Source organism: Mustela lutreola, chromosome 3, assembly GCF_030435805.1.
Source record: "Mustela lutreola isolate mMusLut2 chromosome 3, mMusLut2.pri, whole genome shotgun sequence".
In the NCBI taxonomy this organism is placed as follows: Eukaryota; Metazoa; Chordata; class Mammalia; order Carnivora; family Mustelidae; genus Mustela; species Mustela lutreola.
In genome coordinates this window covers 8281686-8307613 of record NC_081292.1, presented here as the reverse complement: position 1 = coordinate 8307613, position 25928 = coordinate 8281686, and the positions used below count along the sequence as shown (strand labels likewise).

The window sequence follows — 25928 nt, the reverse complement described above, 5'->3', positions numbered from 1 at the left end:
TTGTAGAAGCATAAAGTTCACCAGAGAGATTTAAGAGTAGATCAGAGAGGGCAGAAGAAATGATCAGTGAACTTGAAGATCAACTGCCCAATTGAAAGACCCAGAGAAAAAGAGTATGAACCCTCGGAACTCTGGCTGTCTGTGCGTGTGCACATGGGCACACACCTGTGCAGCTGTGCCAGTGGAGACAGGACACTGGGTGGGGGGCAGGTGCCCATCTCAGTGTACAGACTCACCACTGATCCAGTCGTCTAGCCTTGGAATTCCCTCATGGGTATGCGGTGCCCTGTGGATAGCATCTTGTGGTGGTTTTATAGGGTAACTTGACTCATTGCTCCATGTTCTGCTCCACTGCTAACATATCTGCTTTTCTGCTGTTCATCTCACTTTCTCCTTTATGACCTGAAGTTAACAAAAACCTTCCTTCGAAGAAACCCTAGAAGGATTAAGTGAGGTGGTGCTGGTAAGGGGCCTAGTGTAGTTCTTGGCCCCCAGATCACTGATGCTAAATGATGTCTACTTTCACTCTCCCCCACCTTCTCGCCCTCTCTCTCTCTTCCTTACCCCCTCCCCTCCCAAGCATTACGCATTTGTCTATTTCAGCCACCTCAGGTTGCTTGGGGACAGCAGTTTGTAATTACTGCAGCATGGTGTATAATGTCTGTGGCAAATTTATTTCCTCTCATATTTCTTGTAAGTGTTGCTGATGCAGAATGAACGCCTCAAATCACTCAGAGGCAGACAGACGAGACAGAAAACCCGCCGGTAATAAGGCTGGATCAGGAGGCACATCTTTTTTTTTTTTTTTTTTTTTTTTTTTTTTTTTTTAACAGTTGTCTTTTTTTGCCTTAAATTGTGTGGCCAGTTAAAGTTGTGGGAGATAACTCTCTGGCCCTTTCTTGGAGGGTGCTTTTCACCAGGAGGCTCAGTCCTGAGCTCAGAGCGAAGATGGGGGATTTGTAGCCTGACCTTAGTCAATGCAATGGCCTTGGTGCACAGAGTATGTCAGAGGCCAAGAGGACATGGGGTGATGTAGTCTAGCTCTTCCCAGGGGAAGGACACTGCATGATCCAGGCCACAGTGTGGACCTGACTTCTGGGAGGGCCTAGAGGTCAGGCGGCTGGGCCTGGGCTGGAACACAGGCATCACCTGGTCCCAGGTTCCAGCCAGCCCACAGGGTTCAAGAAACCATCCGTTCCTGTTCCTCCCCTTCCTGCTTCAGTCCAGGACTGACCAGAGCTCTCAGCCAGTTGGTGCTGATTCTGTTTTTATCTTTAATTAATTAACTCAGCAAATGTGTGTGATATATTTCATGGTTCCAGGCATCAGTCCAGGCCCTGGAGACACAGATAAATAAACCTCTGTCCCTTCCTTCAAGGTGCTCATAGGTAGCCAGGAAGTTGGGCACAGAACAGGCTCTTTCCTGTGGTTGGTGGCAGAACACAGGGCAATCTGGGGAGAGCAGAGAAAATGACCATCAAGCCTCCTTGCAGTGTGTGGGGGGGTGGTCTCCATGAATTTCTGGGTTCAGGGCTGCTTGCACTGAATTTTTAAAAGAGAGGGAAATTGAACTCATCAGGAAAGAATCAAAGAAGAATTAGAAGGAGCTCATCCAAGTGGGAAAAGAACTGGAGTTGGATGGTGGAACTTGGATTTGAACTCAGGTCTGCTTGAGTCCAAGTGCCAAGCTGATGTTCTACCAGGTGCAGGATACGGCCCAAGTTCAAGTCCCAAGCCCCGCCCCCCCACCCCGACAAGTTTCCTACACGCAAAACCACAGAACTAACTCTCAACAGCTTCACGGACTTCATCAGGGGCAGCTCATGCAGTGCCCAGGGTCCACGCTTTCTGCCTCCCTCCCACTCAGTGTCCTCAGGGAGACCATGCCAGAGTGGTGACCGGGGCAGTGGCATCTGGAAGCACAGGGATCCCAGAGGTTTCAAAGTGCTTTGTCACACCTGAAACCTCTCTGGGAAATGACTCACGGGATCATCACAGCCTTTGGGTGGGCACTTGCCTGGAGCTAGGCGATGGGGAAAGTCCTTTACAGCTTAAGTTCCCATGGACCAGATCCTTAGAGCGTCCTCAAAACAAGTGGATTTTGACCATGCGGATTTTACCCATTTTTAAGGTAAGGACATTGAGGCTCAGGGGAGTTGAAGAGAGCTTCCCGAGTTTACTCAGCTGGTGAAGTGCAAGTAAGGCGCACAGGGCGACTCCAGAGTCCTGACTCTCTGCAGCATGAACGCAGCGGGGGTGGGGTGTGTATTCTCTCTAGAAATCCCGAACCATTTCTCCAGCAAGGGTACACAACTGCAAAGAAAAGGAAACAAACTCCGTGAACTAAAAAATGTCCCTGGGATTTCACAGGGATGAGTGTAAAACCCCTCATGCGGACTTAAAAATTGTGTTGCCCTTGTCAGAGATGGGAGAGCCCTGGCTCGGAGGCAGATCAGGCCCCCACGGTCTGAGGTTTTTGGCCGTAGATGCTGTGACATAGGTTCTTGTAGCCACACACATGGAGCCATCGGCTAGGGGGTGGCCACTGAGGGAAAGGAGGTTGTCCTGAGCTGGGCTCTGCTCTGTACGCCCTCGTGGAGACTGCAGCTTTAGAGATCTCTGATCATGAATGACGCTGCTTGTGAGCAAGTGAGTCACCCGTCCCTGGGCCTGTGCAAGCATCGGCAAAAGGCACTTGCTGGGGAAACTGTGCAAGAAGCGGTGGGGCAGGTAAAGCGAAGCCTAAGGGGGGGAAGAGACTGTCCGGAGATCTTGCAGGGTTTTGAGGTTGGCATCAGGGTTAGGTGTCTATGTGCTGAGTCCTAGTGGCATAAGGAACGTGGAGGGAGGTGGCATGCAGGATACTTAGACTCTGAGGAGCACCAGACACCCACCCCTCAGACCACAAACGTTCCCTGTCGCACTGTATGTGACCTGGTCCAGGACTTAGGGAGTGTCGGGTTAATCTTGCCAGGCAGCAGGTGTTGAGATGCCTTCTGCGTGCTGGGCTGCAGACTCCAGCATTTTCCTTAAAAATCTCCAGGACAGTGATCTCTGAGCTTAGAAGCAGATGGAAGCAAGATCCCCTCCGTTTCCTTTGGGATGGCGCAAGGTCTGGAATTCATTGCTGGTGTTGGCCTTGACTGATGGACGGGGCGGCGATAAGAGGCACATTCCTGGGATGAGGAATGTGCACCACCTGGCAGGAGTGGGTGGAGGGTGCTGCCAGAAAGGGGACTCGGGTATGAACCAGGTCCCTCGGTGCATAGGGAGGTTCAGCAGATAAGTGAATGAAGACACCTGCGCGTTCGCCATCAATGGGGGGCAAAGATCAGCAGCTCCAGGGTAGGGCAGTTGCGAAGGGTCAGGTGTTGTAACCAGGTTTTTCCATTTTGTTGCAGTGTGTTCTTTTTGCTTTTGCTTTTTTTTAAACTTATTTTTTATTTCCAGCATAACAGTATTCATTATTTTTTCACCACACCCAGTGCTCCATGCAATCCGTGCCCTCTATAATACCCACCACCTGGTACCCCGACCTCCCACCCCCCACCCCTTCAAACCCCTCAGATTGTTTTTCAGAGTCCATAGTCTCTCATGGTTCACCTCCCCTTCCAATTTCCCCCAACTCCCTTCTCCTCTCTAACTCCCCATGTCCTCCATGTTTTTTTGTTTTTGTTTGTTTGTTTGTTTTGTTTTGTTTTGTTTTTAAACTGTCGCTTCGTTAACAGCAAACTGAATTCCTTTTTTTTTTTTTTTTTTAGATTTTATTTATTTATTTGACACAGAGAGAGAGAGAGAGAGATCACAAGTACGCAGAGAGAGAGGCAGAGAGAGAGGAAGGGAAGCAGGCTCCCTTCCTAGCAGAGAGTCCGATGTGGGGCTCCATCCCAGGACCTTGGGATCATGCCCTGAGCCGAAGGCAGAGGCCTTAACCCACTGAGCCACCCAGATGCCTCCTGAATTCCTTTTTAGAAAACACTTCCCCATCTAGGAGACTGTACATTAAGATGCCATCCCTCCCCCTGAGTAGGGTGGGCTCATATTTGAAACTAATCCCATGGAGTCATCACTCAGGGCTGCACCTTAAAGAACAAGACAGCTCAAAGGCAGCCAAGGAGACCATCCACAATGGCTGGTCTCGTTCAGTTGCAAAGCGTTTGCCTGCAACCCCTGAGCTGGTCTGGGCTGTCTGAAACACAAAATGCGCCTTCCATTTGGCCTTGAAAAATAAGAAGTGTATTGGGCTCAAATCACGGGAGAATCCAGGCATAGATCTTGATTCTTTGGATTTGGCTTATGGAAGGCTTGAGTCACATTAATTAAGAATATGGGATTTTAATCTTTTACGTTAGAAACCACTATGTTTCATTCCTGGATCATTACTCATTCCTCGTTGTCCTTCCCACTGCTCCCTGTCTGCCCGACACACGCCATCCCCAACGCCCTGTCTCCCAGGACTCGGGTCAAGGGAGGGGGGCCCAGTCAGCCTGCATTTGTCAAACCTAGATAAAGTGGGGGGACCTCCACTTTACAGAGAGTGGTGCATCTCCTCTCCCACTCTGCAGCAACCATCTCCAACCTTGTCTGGCTCCTCTTCCCCATTGTGAGCTACACACTCTTGAGACTGTGTCTCTATTGGGATGTCTGGAATGGACAGGAGCTCTTCTTGTATTTGCTTCATGACTGTAAGTGAAGGATGCAAAGGCATCTGGCCAATATTCTCTGCAAAAGATCTTCTCAGGTGCTACTAGCTACAGTCTTTTCTGGGAAAAACCATGGCAGGATCGTCTCTGGGACTCTAGCCCTTGATTCAGAGCTTGGATTTAAATGGGAACTCAATATAGGATTTTGAATTACGGAATCAATGGGCAATCAATCAATCAATTAAAGAGGGAAAAGTATGGGAATGAATCTTGTTGCCCAAACCTTCTCCACAGCTTCCACCCTCATCTTTGCAGAGGGCTGCCATGTACAGTTGTTCAGTCTGCCCACTGCATAAGGTTGCCAGTTCTAAAGGGGCACCATTTGCATTATAGACATGTAATAACTTTTCTCAGAGTATGAGCAGGGGTAGAGCTTGTAGGTCTCACCACTTAGTCCTGGAGCAATGGAGAAGAGACTCTTTGTCCATATAGTTGTGTGCATGCTTGGATCACATCCTATTTTAACCATGTTCTGGGCTTCGCTTGAGGTCCCTGGTCTCACCAAGACCCAGATCTCGCCCTTGCTGGCAGGGCGGTCTCATCAGGGAGGCAGTGGGAGAAGCAGGAAGTGAGTGCTGCTGGTTTGGGAATGGATATGATCTGATGGGCTTTCCTTAGCCCGGTCTGCTGCCTCCTGTGGCACTGGGGCCCCATCCAGCCCTCCCAGAGCTAGGCTGAGACCAGAGAGGGTTTCTTCTACTGATAAGGACCCTGAGCAAACACTGCCCAGCCCCCGCCCCTTTCCACATGAGTTGTGTTTGGGCTATCCGCTCTGGCCAGAAAGGGTATCTGCTCACATTCCCACTTTGCCCCAGGCCTGCATGAACTTCCCAAATATGCTATGCTAATATGCTAACTTCCCAAAATGTACTTAAGAAACAGGTGCCTGGAAAAAACATTTCCCAAATGTTTACCCCCATCCAGTGCAGTTCTATGTCAGTCTCAAGGAGCTGATCTGACTGTCTACAGTCCCTTTCTGGAATCCTGCATAGAGTTAAGAAAGATTACAGGGAGCACCTGTTTGGGCCAGCGACACGGCCAAGCTTCCCAGCTTTATCCCCCACAGCAGTTGCTGGGTGAGAGTGTGACTCCATTCTACACAAGACCACGTGGCTAGAAAGTGGTTCAGCGGGAACCAGGGGACAGCGGTGATGGCTGAGGTCGGTGAGATGCTGCCCGCCACAGTCATCCCCACAAGGACAAAGGTCACAGTTTAACCACAAAAAAACTCCCCGTTAACCCCCATGGGTTCCAGGAACAGCTGCGGCAGAATCCTGTGGTCTCTGACATCCAGCAAACCCGCCCTGTTTGGAATTACCCCAACTGCTTGTTGCAGCTTGCAGCGAGGGACAGCCAAATCCCCGTATAGACGTGCCAGAAAGACTCCCACAGCCCGGACCCCACAAGGCCTAGAGCTTGCCGATCGGAGAGTGGCTCAGCATTTCCTCTGCTTATGAACCAACTTGCTTCTGGCACCTTAGCCCCAGTGAAACAGAAGTGCTGACAGGTGGGCTCTCCACTGAAGGTTTATGAATAAGCAGCCTGCACTCCTTAGGATTTTATAATTATTTGTTGATTTCATTCACAAAAAAAGGTCTACGAAGTCAGACTATGATGTAGGTGTTCTTGTCTTCATTATCACCCTCTTATACGTACAGGAGCTGAGACATGCGCTGGCTGATGAATTTGTCCCTTGTCATACCTCTGGTTAGCCATGGAGCTGGGAGGTGAACCCAGGCAGTCTGGCTCTGAATTCTATACTTTCCCCCCGCCACAAGACATGCTTCTAATAGCAAGGAGGGGTCTTTGTTCACATTTCTGAGGGCAAGGAGGACTGGTGGCATTTTTTGAGGAGGCAAATGAGCGATGTGCTGGAAATGGAAGCTCTGATTGTTTGCTCAGGCAATCCTGAGGTGGTCAAGGTGGGGACTATGGGAAGGGGTGGTCTGGACACTGAACCCAGATGGGCATCCCTGGACCAGACGGGGCGGCCGGAACAGAAGCAAGTGTTAGCTTCAAGAGACCTCATGGAACTTGCTGTCACCTCTCCAGGCTTGAGACTTTAATTCCAACCATAGACCCTGGAATGAGGTAAGGGAGACAGCCTTCTGTAGAAGATGAAGACACCAGGGGGAGGGAAGAAATGTTATTTGCCTGGAGTCCTCAGCAAGCCTGTGGCAGAACCGATTTCAAAGAGCCTGGATGGCACACAATTGTGGACACAAAGGCGAGGTAGGCATCGGCAGCTCGAAGCCGGGATCCCAGGAGCACCCCTGCTCCCCTGCCTTCGAAGTGTTAGAATAGCGTATGTCTTGCCCCACCTGGGGCTCTCCCTGATAGACCCCGAAGGGGACATGCTCGTGAGTCTGAGAGGCACACCCTTGCACGGCGTCCCTTTGTCCTCGGGACAAATGTGAGTCCCAGTTGTTGTCTTCGTTTGCACCATGGTTCAGGAGGTCAGGTGATTCATCCAAGGTGATGCAGTCAGTAGAAGGAGAAGCCCGCTCGTGGCCCCTAAGGGAACAGCGTGGAAGCCAGCCCCAGCCGCCTCCCTCAGCCGAGCACCTCACAAGAACCGAAGCAAGACCGTGAAATCGACCCTGAGCATCTGTGTGTCATCTTTAAAAAGAAAGTAAGGGATCAGAGCGAAACAGCAGGACGTTCCGGGAAGTGGAGGGAGCTCTCACATGGCCTCTCCACTCTTCTGAGAGATGGCTCAGAGCTTGTCTGCCCTGCTTCCAGGCTCTTCCAGATGTTGGCTCACGCTGACTCGCCGCCTCAGGTGTATGCCGATGACAGCGGTATCAGGATCAAAGTCCATCATTGGCTGCTGCTGGCTAGACTGAAATCTGAAATGTGTGGAAAATGCCTTTTCTCCGGGGAGAAGGTGACATCTCCTCCGAGAGTCTCAGGGCCCTGGCGGACATGATCGTGGAGAAGAGAAGAAATCCCACAGGCCAGGTTATCCGTCTTCAGCAGTTTTTTTCAAAGAGTTTCGCCACCTCCCCGATGACCTCTGGGTGGAGGAGGCAATGAACGACCCCCTCAGAGGGAAAGGCTGGAAAATCTGCTTTACCAAAGATTGCAGAAGTGCAGGGAAATGCACTGTTAAACTCGATGCACATTTGTGCCTTTGCACATCTGTGTGCCCGTCTTTGTGTGTATGCACATGTGTATTTGCACGCGTGCATTGTATACACATGTGGAGCCTCAAGGAGAAGCTGATCAAGACAATACCTTAGAAACAGCCACTTGTAACGACTGAGAGGAGCGGCCTTGCTCTAGGAAGCTCTAAGCACCTGATTGTGCCATAAAATGTTATATGACCGTCGTAGAAACAGACAGGCATGGAAGGATTTTGAGGAAGCAGGGAACTCAAACCTGGCTCTGTCCCCAGCCTGCTCTGTGAGACCAGAAAACCCACTGCCTTCTCGGACCTTATTTTCCCCACACATAAAGCTGTAAAACCCAAACTGCCCGCCAAGGTCCAAGCAGATGCTGTGCCATCTGACCCTTTTTCGGAACCAAGCCACTCATCTCGCAGCCGCTAGAAGGGCCGGCATCTTGTCGCTCTCCAGAAATGAACAGGATCCCCTCAGCCGTGGTCACACTCTCCTCTCTGGGACCAGCCGGCAGTGGGCCACTGGTCAAGGCAGGGTAACAGCTGTGGGCCCTTGGCCTTGAGACAGGGTAACTCTGCAGGTGGACCCCAGCTCCAGAGCTCCCTGTGAGGCCAGCTGTGGCCTCTCCTGATCTGGGCTGTGCTCCTAAAATCCTGTTTCTCTTGCAAGCTGTGATCCCAGGAATCCTCCTGCTTGCTAATCCCCATCTCGGCATCTGTCTGTCAGAGAACTCAGACTAAGGCCCAGTGATCTGGCCCTCTGTGATGCCCCCCACCATGCCCCCCCTCCCCTTGCTTTCCACTCCAGACATGCAGGCCTTTTCCTCATTAAACTTACCAAGCCTGTCCCAGCCTTAGGACCTTTGCACATTCGTCTTCTATAGGAAAATGCTTTTACCATATAAATCTCAGCTAAATGGTCATCTTCTCAGCGAGGCCTCTGCCAACCACAAGTCTAGAGTATCTCCTGCCTTTACTCTTCATACATCGCTGTTTTATTTTCTTCAAGGCCCGTATCCTTGCTGACATCATGCTTATAAAATACCCAATTCTGTATCCTCAGTCACCCACTCTGCTCCTCCTTTGGAAGACCAGCTCCCTGAGGGGCAGAGATTGGCATGTCTGCCCCGCATCTCCGGTGCCAACGGGGGGTCCAGAATCACGTATGTGTCCCACGGGTATGTGTTAAATGAATGCTTATCACAGCTGTCCTAGAGCAGGGGTTGTTCTAGAATTTGGGACGTCCGTGACCTTAGATGGTGTCTTAGTTTCCTAGAGCTGCCTTAACAAGTGACCAGACACTGGTGGGCTCAAAGCAACTTCTCTCATAGTCTTGGACGTGAGAAGCCTGGAATGAGGGTGCGAGCAGGCCTGCACACTCTCTGGGCACCTGGCGGCCTTGGGTGTCCCTTGGCAAGTAGCTGTACCACTCACATTGCTGTCACAGTGCCTCTCTCTTCACATGGCCGCTCCCTTTCTCTGTGCCTTGTCCTCTTCTGTCTCTCAGGAGGACACATGTCACCAGGGCTAGGCACCCTCCCCCTTCCCACTGAGATCCAGGATGGTCTCATCCGGAGATCCTTAGCTTAATTGGATCTGCAAAGGCTCTTCTTTGCAAATAAGCTCACTGGTATGAATTCCGGTCATTAGGACTTGGATGTATCTGTTTTTGGGGTCACCAATCAACCCACTACAGGTGGGAACAAAAACCTGTCTTTAGGGGCGCCTGGGTGGCTCAGTGGGTTAAGCCCGCTGCCTTCGGCTCAGGTCATGATCTCGGGGTCCTGGGATCGAGTCCCACATTGGGCTCTCTGCTCAGCAGGGAGCCTGCTTCCTCCTCTCTCTCTGCCTGCCTCTCTGCCTACTTGTGATCTCTCTCTGTCAAATAAATAAATAAAAAATCTAAAAAAAAACCAAAAAACAAAAAAAACCTGTCTTTATTTTCATGAACTTCAAACTGGAATGTAGGATTTGTCTCAATTATGGAAGCAGGCAATGGCCACTGCATTGTGGACCATACCTGGGACTCAGTCACCAACTGATCCTCCTGTCCTTCCAAGAGGTCAAATTTCCCAGACCCCCAGCTGCCCCTTGCTATAGAATGTGGGGAAACCTGAGTCCATGTGTTAGCACTTTACCAATTTATTATTCTGATAACTGTATTGAAGTATTATTGGCATCTCTCCAGTCCTGTACGGTTTATTTTGCGGGAGGGGGGTCCATGTCCCTGTGTCCATGTCACAAAAGAGGCTGCAAGTCCTTAAATGGATGGTTTCTGAGCTTTCTTTTATCTTTGGCCTTTACGGTGGACCATATATTTTGGTCATGTGTGTAATGGCATCAGAGACAAGAAAATGAGCTCCCGAAATGCTCGTCTGAGGTTCTGAGACACAAGAATGGAGAGTGGGGCCTGGGAAAAGAAAGTAGCCTGTATAGTGCTTTGCATTCTCTGTACGGCACGGGCTTGATGGAGGCGAGGGCAGCAGCTGGCATGGGAAGGGCTCAGGACTTTGGCATCCTCCCGAAGAGGACTGTTGAGTTCTACATTAGAGCCCTGACCGCACAGCTGGCCGGTGAAGGTACGCAACAGGAATAGACACGAAAAGGACTGTCCGCTTGATGGGCTGACATTGGCAGATCTCCAGCTCAAGAAAAACCCCAGAGCGGACAACTTAAATCTTTTCTAAAATCCTCTTCCCAGATTCCACGTACAAGTTAAGGCCAAAGCAACTCTTCAGACACAGGTTTGCTCTTCTTGGAGTCAAATGACCTTGGGCCACCCCAGGGTGGCCATGGGCTCACACTTGACTCCCCCACTGCCTGTATCTAGAATGGGTCTCACCATTAAGGCATGAGTACTGACGATGCCAGGCCACCTAGACCGAGCTGGCCACCAGGATTATCCTGTTGGGGAATGGATTAGATGACTTGAAAGACCTCTCTGCCCATCCACCCAGAGCTCACTACTCACCCTGACATAGTTTGCAGACAAGGAAACTTGCCTTAAAATGGAGCTGAACACAGTTTTGAATAAAAATCCATTGCTCTGAGGATGCCTGGGTGGCTCAGTCAGTGAAGCATCTGCCTTTGGCTCAGGTCATGATCCCAGGGTCCTGGGATCGAGCCCCACATTGGACCCCCTACTCAGTAGGAAGCCTGCTTCTCCCTCTCCCCCTGTCTGCCACTCTTTCTGCTTGTACTCACTCTCTCTCTGTCAAATAAATAAATAAAATCTTTAAAAAAATCCATTCTTTTTTGGGGTGCCCGTGAGCCTGACTTACAAGGTTGTGTGTCTCCAGTGTGTACCTGCCTGCCAGAAGCCACCCCCAGCAAAGCTTCCAGCATTGGGCTTGGAGCAAGCTGCTGTGGGCCACTACAGCCTGCCAGGGTCTCAGCATCTCGTGTGAGACAGACCAAAAACACTCTGGCTCTTCCCCCCTTTCAGGGTCCTGAGGGACTGGGAGGGAACAGGGACTGGGAACTCCCATGTGAATCTAAAGAGCTATAGGGATGATTTCATCAGCGTCTGTCATGGATCTGAGCTTCTAAGCTATGTAACAAGAGAATGACATTGAGGTTTTCACAGCAGCTGCCCACCCTGCTGAGCGGGGCCAGCCCGATGGGTTTGGGGGGTGGGGCTGGCCCTCCCAACACTGCCGCTCAGGGTTGTGACCATGCCCATTTCACAGGAAATGATCCCAAGGTCCAGAGAATTAATTCAGGTGCCAAAGGCCCACATTCTGATCAGAAATCTGCAAAGCCAGAGCATAACCTCTCAAGTTCTCCCTGGTCTAACTGCTCTGAAGGGACTTGTGCAGATGGAAGCAACTATTTTGGGTTTGCTCTGGTGCTTGTGTTATTCTGGTGTAAGAAAGAAACATTAGCCTTGGTGTCAAGAGTCTGGGATCCTGGGATTGAATCCCAGTATTTCCCCCAACATGGAAGTGCGAGGGCTGTCGTGGCTTTGGATGATTTTATTCTCTCAGTCTGCTTTTGTTTGTCTTTTTGTCTGTTTTTTAGTAATCTCTAAAAGGGATAATAGTACCTGACCTTCATGCAATTAATTATCCAGGGAAATAACAAATGTGAACTTGTCCAGGTCATAAGAGATGCCAATTTCTTGTTTCTAGCTTGCTCATTCATTCATTCATTCATTCACTACTCATCCCTCCTGTGAATTCTGGTCTGCAGGATGCAGTGGGTTAAATCCCTAGGGCTGCTGTCGAACAGAAACGCAGCTCCACTACCCGCCAGCTGTGCAGAGCAGGCATGGCTATTAGCCTTTGTCAGCCTCGCCTTCCCGTCCGTCACAAGAACACGTCTGTGCCAGCACACTTTAACCACTGGACATGCAGGAACGCTCCAGGTCTTCTCAACAGTCTTCCGCGTGGGCATTTCAGGATTCCCTTACTACAGGTGAAGAGGCGGAGTTACGGGGCGGGGGGGAGGGGTGAAAGCTTTGGCCCAGTGGTGCCTGGCTGGTGAGCGCTGGAACTGGAAATTGATTCTGTTGAAATCACACTGTGCGCTCACGAAGCCGTTGCGCTATTTCCCCTCCTCGAGGCACCGCAAGGCGGAAACCTGTGCAAGGTGTGGACAGTCGGGTAGCTGGCACGCATCCAGAGTTCCACGAACGTCAGTTTACCCTGTAGGGGGAGACTGCAGGGATCACAGAACAGGCCCTTGGGGCGGGGTTCCCGGGGTCCTCCCTCTGCTCCATCGCTGCCATGTACAAAATCTTGGACAAGAGTCTCAGTTTCCTGAGCAGCAAAAGAAGGCAAGAGGAACATCCTCCATCTGAGGGCTTCTGCGAGCCAGTGCCAGGGAAAGTGTCAGAATGGGAACTAGATCGTTGTAAGCACCTTACAAGCGTGGGCTTTTATTATTAAAACCCCTCGCCGCTTGCTACTTGTGTCCTACTTAGGAGTACACACGTTCCAGATCTTTGCCTAGCCTGTGGGATCCGGGAGGACTGCGGAGATGTTTTATTCACGGTGGCCTCCCTGCAGCCCGCAGCTACCACACAGCACATAGTCGGCTTGGGGTGTTCGTTAGAAATAGGTTGATTTGAATAAATGCATGGCCAGGGAGGCTTTGGGTCATGTTATCTTTGTGGTACAAGAGGTTCAGAGGACCTATGCATTGATAAAACTGTGTCTAAGCAACTCGCTCACAATAGGCTCCAGGGCAAACGATAAATATGGAGCCACTGGGTACAAGCAGGCAAGGGGGCAAAGTGGGGAAGCCCGGGACGCAGTGCCCTTTTACACCTTTTCTAGCTCTGACACTGAAGCATTTGTCATTCGTCTCTCCATTCATTCCATCACCCACACCTGGGCGCGTCCGTTTCTATTTATTTCCTCAAGAGAGAGGCAAAGCTGTACATTTAATTCCTCCTTCCTCTCTTCCTTTCTGAAAGCAGAGAACCTCAGTCACATGGTCATGGAACACAGGGGCGTCTGCCTTGGGGAGAAGCCAGGCTGTGCCCTCAGTCCCTTCTTCCCTCTTCAGCAGCTTCCTGCACTTCAACCTCCAATTCTCTCTCCAACTCAGTCCTACCCTCAGGCACACCCGCTGCCTAAGTCCCCGTGCACACCTGCTGCCTTCACGGAGGTGATTTCTCTGCCCGCCTCCTTTCCTGCACTCTGGCCTCTTGTAATGCATCCTCCCTCCTGCAGACAGAGCCCTTTCTGAATGTGACCAGTTCTCTTTCCTGCTGGAACTGCTTCGGGGGGCTCCCACCCGCTGTGTGCCAGGCCTTGTAAGGAAGGCCCTGGGCACATGACTGTGACTGTTTCCAGCAGACGTCTATAAGACCTGGAGTGAGGACACAGGGAGCCTGCCATGAATGTCCCCTTAGAAATGTTGTGAGGCTCAGAGATACTGCATTGAAAGCACCTGGCATCTAAGGTTCTGATAAGTTCCATTTCTGAGCTCACTTGCTGCAATTCTCAGGGGTCAGTCCCAGCCCGATGAAGGATGCTACAAGCCTCAGGGTCAGGCCCATCAGCTAGACGCATCCAGGGACCTTTTGAGCCAACACAAGGGCAGACCAGAGCTAAGGTCTATTGATCCAGCAATGTCCTAGCGAAGACAGAATGTCCATCCTGATGTCTTAACAAGCCTTAGGGAGGGCCTGGCAGAATTTTGCTTTAGTAGGAAGATACAATGGGTGGCTGAATCCACTTATTTTCACTGGGTCCTGTGCCTGGAATTATCTGGTCCTAGGGCTGAGGCTTCCATAGCTGAAGGCATGAAGGAACCCCCACTGGGCCCGGCAGGTCCTTTCTGTTTAAACACACACTTCCCTATAGGCCCGGACTAGTGTCCTGGGGAAGGATAAAAGTCAAAATAACCTGCTTTCTGTTGTGTATCTGTCATGTCCCAGATGTTGGAGCAGACACTGGGTACTCGAGCATTTAATTCTCATAGTTGTGCTTGGAGGCACTGGTTTTCAGCTGGGGGTAATTGCTGACCCCCCTCCCCCCAACATCTGTCAACATTGCAGAATTTTGATTGACAAGAACCACATAATTGGGGCACATGTGTGGCTCAATCAGTTAAGCATCTGCCTTTGGCTCAGGTCGTGATCCTGGGGTCCTGGGATCGAGTCTAACATCAGGCTCCCTGCTTAACAGGGATTCTGCATCTCCCTCTGCCTCTATCCCCACCCCAGCTCCTGCTCGCTCTCTCTCTCAAATAAATAAATAAAATATTTTAAAAAAAAATCCAAAACTCCACATAATCATCTTAATGCATGCAGAAAAAGAAGTACTTGACAAAATCCCAAACCTGTTCATTATAAAAACATTCAGCATGCTAGAAATAGAATTTTCTCAACCTGATGGAAGATATTTACCAAAAACCTACAGCTGACATCATACTTAATGGTGAAAGACTGAAAGCTTTCCCTTTAAGATCAGAAACAAGAAAAGGGTGGCTATTTGCACCATTTCTATGCAACATAGTACTGAAGGCTCTAGCCAGGATAATTAGGCAGAAGGGAAGGAAGAAAAGAAAGCAGGAAGGAGAGAAGGAGGGAGGAAGGAAAGCAAAAGGAGGAGGGAAGGAAGGGAGAAAGGAGGAGAAGGAGGAGTGAGAGAGGGAGGGAGGGAGGGAGGAGGTACAGAGGTAGGGAGAGAGGGAGAAAGAAAAGATATTCAGATTGTGAAGGAAAATAGAAAGCCATCTCTATTGGCAGATGACATGATCTTGTAAAAAAAAAATAGTCCTAATTAATCTACTACAAGACTACAAGAACTAATAAATGACTTCAAATTTGCATAGTAGATTAATATAAAAATTGATTGCACAGGCGTCCCTTGTTGTTTGAAAATTCACATTACAGGACTTTGCTTTTATGGAAGACCAACGCTGGTACTGGTTTGGTAATGGAAAGAAATCTGAAGAGAATTTTCACCTTTGCAAAAAGGGAGCAAGCACTTATGGAGGCCATGTACCCCTAAAGTTGAGAGTGGTGCCCCCCAGATCCTTCCCTGGGAACCACACTCAGACCCTCAGCATCAAGCCTCAGAGCTTCAACCTGTGCCTGTGAGCATCTATGCTTCATCTCCATTTATGTTATGTAGCCATTACCAAGATCAGGGATCAGAAAGCCCAAGAGACATTATTTTTTGGATCTGGGAATGCTTGAAAGGTTTTCCATATAAACTAATGATAAACGCTCCTTTGTTGTACACCATTTCAGCTTATTGAAGGTTTTCATAGGAACCGTCTGCTTTCAGATAGCAGGGAAACCTGTATTTCTCTGCACTAGTGATGAGCATTCCAGAAATGAAATTAAGAAAGCACTTCCACTTGCAAAAGTACCAAAAGATAATAAACTACCTAGGAATAAATTTGACAAAAGCAGTATAAAACTTATACTGTGGAAGCTACAAAACATGGGTGAAAGGAATTAAATAAAATCTAAATAAATGGAAAGATGATCTATGTTCATGGATCAGAAGAGTTAATATTGGGAACATGGCAGTATACTTCATATTGGTCTATGTATTCAACAAAATCCCAGCTGGCTTTTCAGGAGAAATTGACAATCAGATTTATATGGAAATTCAAAGGGCCCAATATAGCCAAGACAAAGTAGAAGTAAAGAGGAATGAAGTTAAATAACTCACATTTCTGAATTTCAAACGTTACTGCTGTTGAATGGTATACTGAGGTGCATTAACATTTTCAGGAGTTTCTTTGAGCAAGCATCGGTTTGAATTGGGCAGTATCAAAGCAAAAGTCATTGGATAGGAGCTAAGGGAGAGGTTCTTAACGAGGAGACAAGGAAGAAGAGGAAGCAAATTATTTGGCAATAGCTCGAGCGGTTGCCATATAGGGAAAGCCTAGCTGACTGGCTGTCCTTCAGTTGCATCATCTTGGTCTTGAGTACACTGGCTCTGGCATATGTTGTGGTTTGCATATGCCCGCTCCAATGCATTCAAGACACCTCAACCTACCGGGCTTCTTGTCTAATCAACATGACAAACCTGCAGAGATTAAGGCACTGCGGTACTGGCCCAAAGATAGATGTAGAAAACCATGGATAGAAGAGAGAATCCACAAGTAAATCCTTACGTGTTTGTCAACTGACTTCTAACAAGGGTTCTAAGATGATTCGGTGAGGAAAGAATGTTCTTTTCCACAACAGATGCTGGGGCAAGAGGATGTCCATATGCAAAGGTAGGAAGTTGTACCCCTTCTTCACATCCTACACAAGAACTTTCTCAAAATGGATGATAGGCTTAAATGCAAGAGATGGAACTCTATAAGTCTTAGAAGAAAATATAGGAGTAAATCTTCATGACCTTAGTTTAGGCAAAGCTTCCTTAGATATGAAATCAAAAGCACTTTGACGTCTTCAAAATTGAAAACTTTGGTGATTGTAAAACATCATTAAGAAAATGAACACATCCAATGGAATGGGAAAATAGATCTGCAAACCCTGTATCTTAGAAAGTACATGCATTTAGAATATATAAAGAACTCTCACAAGTCAACAATAAAAAGATAACTACCTTTGGGAAATGGACAAAGGATCTGAATAGATATTTCTCCAAAGAAGATAAGCAAATGGCCAAGAAACACATGAAAAGATGTCAACATCCTTCATCACTAGAGAAAAAAAACAACACCTCAGTATAATAATACTGCTTCACATGCACTCAGATCATGACAATAGAGAATAAAGACAATAACAAATGTTGGCCAGAAGAAGGGGAAATTGGAATTGTTGTACAGAGCTGGTGTCAGAAGCCACTGTGGAAAGCACTGTAGTAGCTCCTCAAAAGGTGGAACAGAGCTACCATGGGACTCAGCAATCCCACTGCCAAGTATATACCTCAGAAAAATGAAATTTACATCCACATGAAAACTTGTACTTGCCCGTCTGTATGACTATTCTTCATAATAGTCAACATGTCAAAGTAGCTTCAGTGTCCATCAATGGGTGATGGATAAATAAAATGTGGTGCCTCCCTACTGTGGAATATTTGGTCATGAAAAAGAATGGGGTGCTGGCCCACGCTACAGTGGTCTGCATGGTGCATACAGGGAGGAATCCTGAACACGTTCTGCTGCATGACAGAAGCCAGTCATCAAGTACCACATATTCTATGAATCCATTTTTATAAAATGTCCAGAACAGACATATCAATAGGGACCAACAATAGATTAGCCATTGCCTAGGGCAGGGGGAAGAGTAGGATGGGTGTGAAGTGGTAGCTAAAGCATGCCACATTGCCTTTAGGGGTGACAACAATGTTCTAAATTTGATCATGGTGATGATTGCCCAAGTCCAAATACACTAAAATCTGCTGCATTGTATACTTTATATGAGCGAAGTGTGTGGTATAAAAAGTATGTCTCAGTAAAGCTGTTAAAACTAAAATTCAGGGGGCACCTGGGTGGCTCAATGCATTAGGCCTCTGTCTTCAGCTCAGTTCATGATCTCAGGGTCCTGAGATCGAGCTCTGTGTCGGGTTCTCTGCTCGGTGGGGAGCCTGCTTCCTCCTCTCTCTCTGCCTGCCTCTCTGCCTCTTTGTGATCTCTATCAAATAAATAAATAAAATCTTAAAAAAAAAACAACTAAAATTCAGGCTCCAGATTCTAAAGCACATCCAGGTTGGGCATCTGGGGACAGGGACTCTGGGTAAGTGCCACTATGGCAATGACACCTCTGGGGTCCCCTCCTCGCATGAACTGCCTCCTGAATTTGTTTATGGTCAAGTTTAGGTTTCTCCTGAGGAACTGGGGCTCTAGTACTTACTCTGTGCACACAACATGGTGTTCTGAAACCAGTGGTGGGCTTTGGAGCCAAATGAAATTGCAGTTACTCCAAACTAGCTTTGAGTTCGACTTAGCTCTGTGGAAGCTCCGAGGCACTGGCATGTCACTGGCTGATGTGGGATATGATCACTTCCTCTGAACATGCGGGAGAAAAAAATTGCAGTTTCCAGACAATGTGAAAGGGCTCAGCAGGTGGGGTTTTGAAGGTGGAGTTCGTTGTTACTATAAATATTGGGGAGCAGGTGCCCCTTCAGATCACTATATTTATATCCTTTGGAGTAAATACCCAGGAATGCAATTGCTGGGTTGTAGGCTAGCTCTATTATTAACTTTTTGAGGAACCTCCATACTGTTTTCCAGAGTGGCTACACCAGCTTGCATTCCCACAAGCAGTGTAAAAGGGTTCTCCTTTCTCCCCATCCACATCAACAACATCTATTTTTTTCCTGACTTGTAAAACTCTGGGAAGAGCCTAGATGTCCATCAACAGATGAATGGATAAAGATGTGGTATCTACACACAATGGAATATTACTCAGCCATCCAAAAATTGAAGTGTTACCGTTTGCAACTATGTTAGTGCAACTATGATTCTAAGCAAAATAAGTCAAGCAGAAAAAGACAATTATCATACAATTTCACTCGTATGTGGAAATTAAGAGACAAAACAAAGGATCATAGAGGGAGGGAGAGAAAAATAAAATAAGATGAAACCAGAGAAGGAAAAAGTTAAGAGAAAAGTTAAGAGAATCTTAACTCTAGGAAACAAACTAAGGGATGCTGGAAGGGAGGCAGGTCAAAGGATGCGGTAACTGGGGGTTGGGCATGAAGGAGGGCACGTGATGGAATGAGCACTGGGCGTCATATGCAACTGATGAATCACTAAACTCTGCCTCTGAAACTAATAAGACACTATGGGTTAATTAGCTGAATTTAAATAAATTTTTAAAACAAACAAATAAATAAAGATGGAGTCCGGTGTCTGGTCCAGAGTGAGTACCAATACTTTTCTCTTCATCCTTCTCCAATATAGTGGAAATGCTGGCATGGATCTGCAGAGACCGTGTTGAACCCTGAAACAAGCTCATCCATTCTCTTATAACAATGCTAATGATAAATGTCAGGCTCTTTTTGAGATCTTTCCTGTTTTCTAGAAGCTTTGCACATCTCAGCACTCAGCACTGCCTTAGCCCCTTGCAAGGAACCTGGGACAAGGAAGCAGGAGGCGGCAGGGGCCTTTGGAGGGTTTTCCGGACAGCTGAGCCAGCCCGAGCTGGCTCAAGGCTTTGGTGCTGGCTGGACTTGGCCCAGGGAGGGCTCACTTTGATCTCCGTCCTCCCGCTGGGTCCAGGCAGCGTCCCCATCTTCGTTGGCACATTGTGCTGGCTGGAATATGCTGCTCTGATAAGTCCAGTTGATGCTCAGTGTCCTTGGGAGGTCAAGGAATCTGGGGCCCAAGTGTCATCTGTCCAGTGATGGAAACCAGATGCTACCGAGGAGACAGAGCCAAAGGGAAAGCAAGTTCAGTGGAAGGGTCAGGCGCTCAGATCCGTCCTCCTCCCCTGGGCCGCAGGCAGAGGAAATGCCGTCAGCCCTGTTTGGGCCGGATACATCTCCCTCACTTCCTTTAGATCTGCATTCCCAGGTGCACCCTCAGCCAGTGCTAAGCACCTACTGTATGCATCCCAGCTCTGCCCTAGGAGGGACCTGGGCGGGGTGGGTAGGCAGGCACAGGGAGAGGACTAGGGATCTACATCTGGTGCAAGCCCCTTATCTTGTCACAGACGGGAAATAGAGTTTGGGAGTTGGTGGCAGTCTGTGGACCCCACTGAGGAGCCCTCCTCTCAGAACATATCAGCATGTGATTGTGAAAGCTTATACCCCATCTCGTGTATTAAGTTCTGTTACCTGCCAGATACTGACCTAGTGTTTTTTGTACATGATCTCTTTTCATCCTTAAGCCAAAATAATGGTTTTGCTGTTGTTGTTGTTGTTGTTTTAGAAAGAGGACCTTGAGGCTCTGTGGGGCTAGTGACCAGCTAGCTAGCTGCACAACAGGTCAGTGTAGCCACACAGCAGGAACGGCTGATCATTTTGTCCCTTACTCTGCCTTTTGCCCATGGTAGCTATTATGTGTCCCATGGCAACAGGGCCAGGTCCTCTTTGTGGAATGGGGCCAAGGCATCAGCTTAGGAGCTCAAGTCCCAGAAGCTGAGCTCAGGCCCCCAGGAGGTTAACCAGAGTAAAGTGAAATATGTGAGGTTGGGAGGGGGCAGCCATCAGAGTTGTTGTAACTGGGGAGCTGGAGTCAGCTCTGGGAGGTCTGGGTCAGCCTTCCTTTTGTCCAGTATCCTGTGTGGCTGGAGCTGTGGGTCACTGAGGTTTGGGGGTGGATCCCAATTCCGCTCCTTATGAGGAGTGGTTACGTCTGGGAAAAGTTCTTTCACTGCCTTGTGCTTTTTTTGCTCATCTGTAAACTGGAGTCTAGTGCTCCAGGGTCCTCAGGGAGGCTGGGAAGTGTAGTTAGTTTATTTTCTCAAAATTCTCACTGGGAAGGCAGGGTTTACCTGGAAGAGAACAGTTGAGGCATAGAGAGGGTTTAGAGAAGATTTTGGACAGCTACAGAAGATAAAAATTGATGACTCCTCAAACTCAACACACACAAAACAGACAATCATACCAAAAAATGGGCAGAAGATATGAACAGACACTTCTCCAATGAAGACATACAAATGGCTATCAGACACATGAAGAGATGTTCATCATCACTAGCTATCAGGGAGATTCAAATTAAAACCACATTGAGATACCACCTTACACCAGTTAGAATGGCCAAAATTAGCAAGACAGGAAACAACATATGTTGGAGAGGATGTGGAGAAAGGGGAACCCTCTTACACTGTTGCAAGTTGGTGCAGGCACTTTGGAGAACAGTGTGGAGATTCCTCAAGAAATTAAAAATAGAGCTTCCCTATGACCCTGCCATTGCACTCCTGGGTATTTACCCCAAAGATACAGATGTCATGAAAAGAAGGGCCATCTGTACCCCAATGTTTATAGCAGCAATGGCCACGGTCGCCAAACTGTGGAAAGAACCAAGATGCCATTCAACGGACGAATGGATAAGGAAGATGTGGTCCATATACACTATGGAGTATTATGCCTCCATCAGAAAGGATGAATACCCAACTTTTGTAGCAACATGGATGGGACTGGAAGAGATTATGCTGAGTGAAATAAGTCAAGCAGAGAGAGTCAATTATCATATGATTTCACTTATTTGTGGAGCATAACAAATAGCACGGAGGACAAGGGGAGTTAGAGAGGAGAAGGGAGTTGAGGAAAATTGGAAGGGGAGGTGAATCATGAGAGACTATGGACTCTGAAAAACAATCTGAGGGTTTTGAAGGGGTGGGGGGTTGGAGGTTGGGGGAACCAGGTGGTGGGTATTGGAGAGGGCATGGATTTCATGGAGCACTGGGTGTGGTGCAAATACAATGAATACTGTTATGCTGAAAATAAATAAAAAAAAATTGATGGCTCAGAAATGACAAAGCAGGGTCAAGACCCACCATCCTCTCCATCTAGGAGAAAGGAAGTGTCCTTGACCTTGACCTTGAGTGGCTGAGGAAGCAAGGATAAGCAATTGGCTGCCGGGGGTCATAGTGACAAGTGACAACTAGTGGATGTCTTTGGAGTTGCCAGATAGGTGAGGGGAAGCTCAGTTGGCTCCAGAACCTCTGAAGCCCTCACACTTCTTCCTCTGTTTCCATCCTACTCCTAAGACTTTGGGGTACCTAGGCCTGGCAAGCCTAGCTGGGGAGACACTTACCTAAACATTTTTTCCTTTGCTGTGGAGACACAGGGCTCCTCCCCCTCTCCAGGCACTGTGCTAGTCCTACAAAGATGTGCCCCAGAGGAATGCTTGGTGTGATTTAAAAAAATGAGACTGAGCAAACCAGAGCAAGTATAGTGCTGTTCGTGGCGAAAGTATGAATAAGGAAGGCTTCCTGGAGGAGAAGGCAAGTTAGAGGAATCTAAATATTCATGTTTGCTTACCAGGCAGTCAGAGATAAGCAAGGTGTGGAAATTATTATAGTTGTTCATTCAAATATTGCTGGTTCTCTGCTGTCTGGCTACATTCCCAGACCCTTCACTTGCTTTGGCCAGTGAGATGTGAGCTTCATGGAAAGTTCCAAGAGATAATGCATGGTCTGCTCATGCTCTCTTCTTCCTGTTGTTTGTGATCTGTACTAATGGAGAGGAAGCTTCTATAGAGGCCTGGGTTGAGGACTAAGGACAACGAACACATGTCCCCCTCCCCCCTAACTTTGATTATGCAGAGTGTGATTTAGGGGATGCTTGTTGCTGCAGCGAAAACTTGCTTGCCTTGACTGATGCAAATAAGCCTTAGTTTCCACCAGCAATGAAAACAATACAATAAAATACCTTGGGGGAGAAATAGCATCTCTTATCAGGTGAACCCTAAGAGTTCAGTATGGCTATTGTATAAAGTATGATATGGAATGTAGGAGAGGTGGGCAGGCTGAATACTGAAGGCTCTCCTGAATTTACCCAGGAGCTCCATGTTTCCCTTTCTTGCAAGCCAAGGGGAGCCATTAAGAGTTGCTTAAAAAAAAAAAAAAAGAGTGGAAGCTATAATGTGGAGAATGGGTTGGAGGTGGACCCACCTTGATGCTGGAACACCAGGGGAGGAGTCTGTTCGAATAGTACAGGTGAAAGGTGAGGTGGACCCTAGTGAAGCCATGGCATGGGGTTGGGAAAGAGAATTCATCCAGCAGAATCTTTAAGACATGATGGTGGCTGAGGGAGGAGAGGGCAATCTCCTCCCAGACCTCTGCTCATCCGTCTTCTTGGCTCACTGTCTTCTGATCAATGCTTTCGCATTTGTTGTCTGTTTTGATGCTCAAGATTGCCCTCAAAATTCAGCTGGTCAAATAATATTTCCGCTTGACATATGAAGAAACTAAGTCTCAGAGAAGTGCATGGGCTGCTTAAAGATCCAAGGGCCTGAACTCAGGTCTCCTGCTAGCCAAGCTGGTCTCCTTTCTCCAAGTCTCTCTGACCTCACTTACTCAGATGTTTCAAGGGTAGAAGTAGGTATTTTGGGGAGCAGGGTGGGGAGCACCTAGGTAAGAGGAAGCTTGTAGGAGGTGGAGCTGTTGCTTTCTAGCCATACTTACCAGGCTGATTTATCTGTGAGTGTTCAAGCATATGCTACATACATAAAAGGCAATATGCTCGAAGGAAACCCCATATACCACAGTCTAGATTTATAAGACTCAATGAGTGATTTTTATTCCACTGTTAAAGGCTTTTTTTCCCCCTTCTTGCTCTATCAAACTATTCCTTATAGGGTTTCTTAAAAGAGCAATCTCTGTCTCCCACGATGCTTTTAAAATGCAATTTATTGCACACATTTTATTAGCATTCTGCTGCTTAGGAATGCAACCCATGATCAAAATGACACACATCCTCTCATAGAGTTATGGCCGCTCAGGATGTCATTAGTTTAGTATTTCCAGTTGTGGTTATGGTTGTTTTAGACAGGAATAAAGTGAGACCAGTCCATTGTATGTTTTAAAATGGCTTAATTTCTCCAAGTCAAACTCAATGTAAAATATTCTGTAACTTCACCGGCACAGAGGCCGGTAGGACTTGGAGAGATAGCAGCTGGGAGCCCTGGCTCCTCATTCTGTCCTTGACACCAAGCACCAAACACCACTGAGACCCAGGCCAGGCTTTGCCTTCTCTGAGTCTCACTCTCCTTTTCTGTGAGGCAAGAAAAATGGGAGAGGCCTCAGGTGGCACTTCTGTATTTATTCTTTTAATTATTCGTATCCTTACTTAATCTTTTTCAGCTGCTACACCATTCTCCCCAAAACAAAATATTATGTGGAAGTCCAAAACGTAACGCAAATAAGAGCAAGCAGCTCTTGAAATCCTGTGTTCCAGGCCATTGTATTTCCATGGGAGACCTTGGGAAAGAAGGCTATGGGGGGTTTTGAGGCTTAGATGACCACTCATGTGGATTCTAGCTTGGGGTATGCGTGGAAGTTTCTCCAATCTCCTTCAGTTACTGAGTAGCTCTGAGAACTCAGGTAGGTCACACAGCTGCTTCTCCTTATCTGTAACAATTCATGTTGCACTTGAAGGGTTCTGACATTGGAAAAATCCAGCACATCCTTCCAATGCACACGTGTTTCATGTGCATCGCATTATGTACGTGAATGCTGTTTCTTCCTGAGCACTAAATCCATGCTGGGACTAACAAAAGCATTTTCATGTATTAGTGCATTGACTTCTTACAACACTACCCACAAGGTACTTGCATTCCCCTCAGTTTTCAGATGCAGAAACTGAATCTCAGATTGAGATTGAGGAAATTGTTCAAGGTAAAAAAGCTATCTGAGGGGTCTGAAGAGGTGAGGGGTGGGAGGTGGTGGGTTTGGAGAGGGCATGTATTGCATGGAGCACTGGGTGTGGTACAAAAACAATGAATACTGTTATGCTGAAAATAAATTAAAAAAGAAAAAGCTAGTAAGTGGTAGATAAAGATCTGGCAGTTTTATACATAATTGGTATAGATCTTGTCTGAACACCCAGCCCAATCTTTTAAAAAGGCGGAAGCTCAATCTTGCACTTGCTCTTTGTATAGTCTGACACAGTAGGGCTGGATAATGTGGTGGATGGATTCTAGAATGGTCCCCATGACCCCTGCCTGCTGGTGTTCATTCCCTAGGGTGGCCAGGACCAGGATCATTTGCCTCAAATGATCGAGTACAGCAAAGGAGACAGGATGCATGTGATTACATTACAGAAGATTGTAGCACCCTGTTCTGCTGGAGTCTCCCTCTCGCTGGCCTGATGAAGCAAGTGGTTCTGTGGGGTGCCCACATGACCAGGAACTGAGGGCAGCTGAGGGTGGCCTTAGACTTCAGCTGATGGCTAACAAGAAACTGTCCCACAGTTGCCAGGAACCTAGAGCGTCACTAGCCAAGTAAGCTTGGAAGCAAGTCCTTGTCCTGTTTAGTCTCTGGATGAGAACACAGTCCTGACCCTGACCAATTCCTTATTGACAGGGGATCCAGGTAAGCTGTGTCTGAACTCCTGATCATAGATACCGTGAAAGAATAAGCATGTACTGTGTTAAGCTGATCAGTTGGGGGTAATCTGATGACACAGCAATAGATAACCAACAGTCGAACTTTCGATGTTTTTCCTTTTTGTTTTTGTAATCATCACTATAATCCAAAATAGCCTTCTATCAAAAGAAAAAAATTAGAGACAGTGGATTTTCAGACAGCAGAAGGGAGATGATTTGATGTCCAGAATCCAGGTCTGGCACGATCAGTGCCTTCAGACCTAACTTGCAAGCACTGGCTTCATGTTTTCTTGTGGGCACAGCCCCTTCACCCAGCCCCACACTGCCTGCTGATGTCCTGCTGAAAATGCTGTGGCAGAGAATAATGCATACTCTCCAAAGTGGTTTCCTGTTGGCCCATAACCATCCCACTCCTGTGGGTGGTAGCACTAATTTCTTTGAGGACCGCCCCCGCTCTCTGCTCCTGTAAATTACGTGGGATCTAGGAGGAGTCAGCACAAAATACTCATCGTGCTGCATGTCCTATTTCCCCAGCCCCAGAATGGGTTCAGGGTTAAACACAAGACCCGAGCAGGCCAATGGGATTTATCTCTGGAACTCCCATGAGGCCTGCTGGGACAGTGACACCTGCTCTTTCTACAAGGACTGCTGTCCTCTGTGAGGTTCATGCCAGCATACGTAGG

At 47.8% G+C, this 25928-nt stretch overlaps 1 long non-coding RNA gene across 4 annotated transcripts in view; it reads left to right on the top strand.

The window, feature by feature from the left end:
* LOC131827993 (uncharacterized) overlaps positions 1-25928 on the top strand; it is a 55097-nt gene that overhangs the window by 21827 nt on the left and 7342 nt on the right. The window contains exon 1 of one of the 4 annotated variants that reach the window (XR_009352167.1): positions 2024-2131. The exons of the other annotated variants lie outside the window; for them this stretch is intronic. This is a non-coding gene — a long non-coding RNA (uncharacterized LOC131827993). Of the gene's footprint in view, positions 1-2023; positions 2132-25928 lie in introns of those variants that run through there. 4 annotated transcript variants of the gene reach the window in all.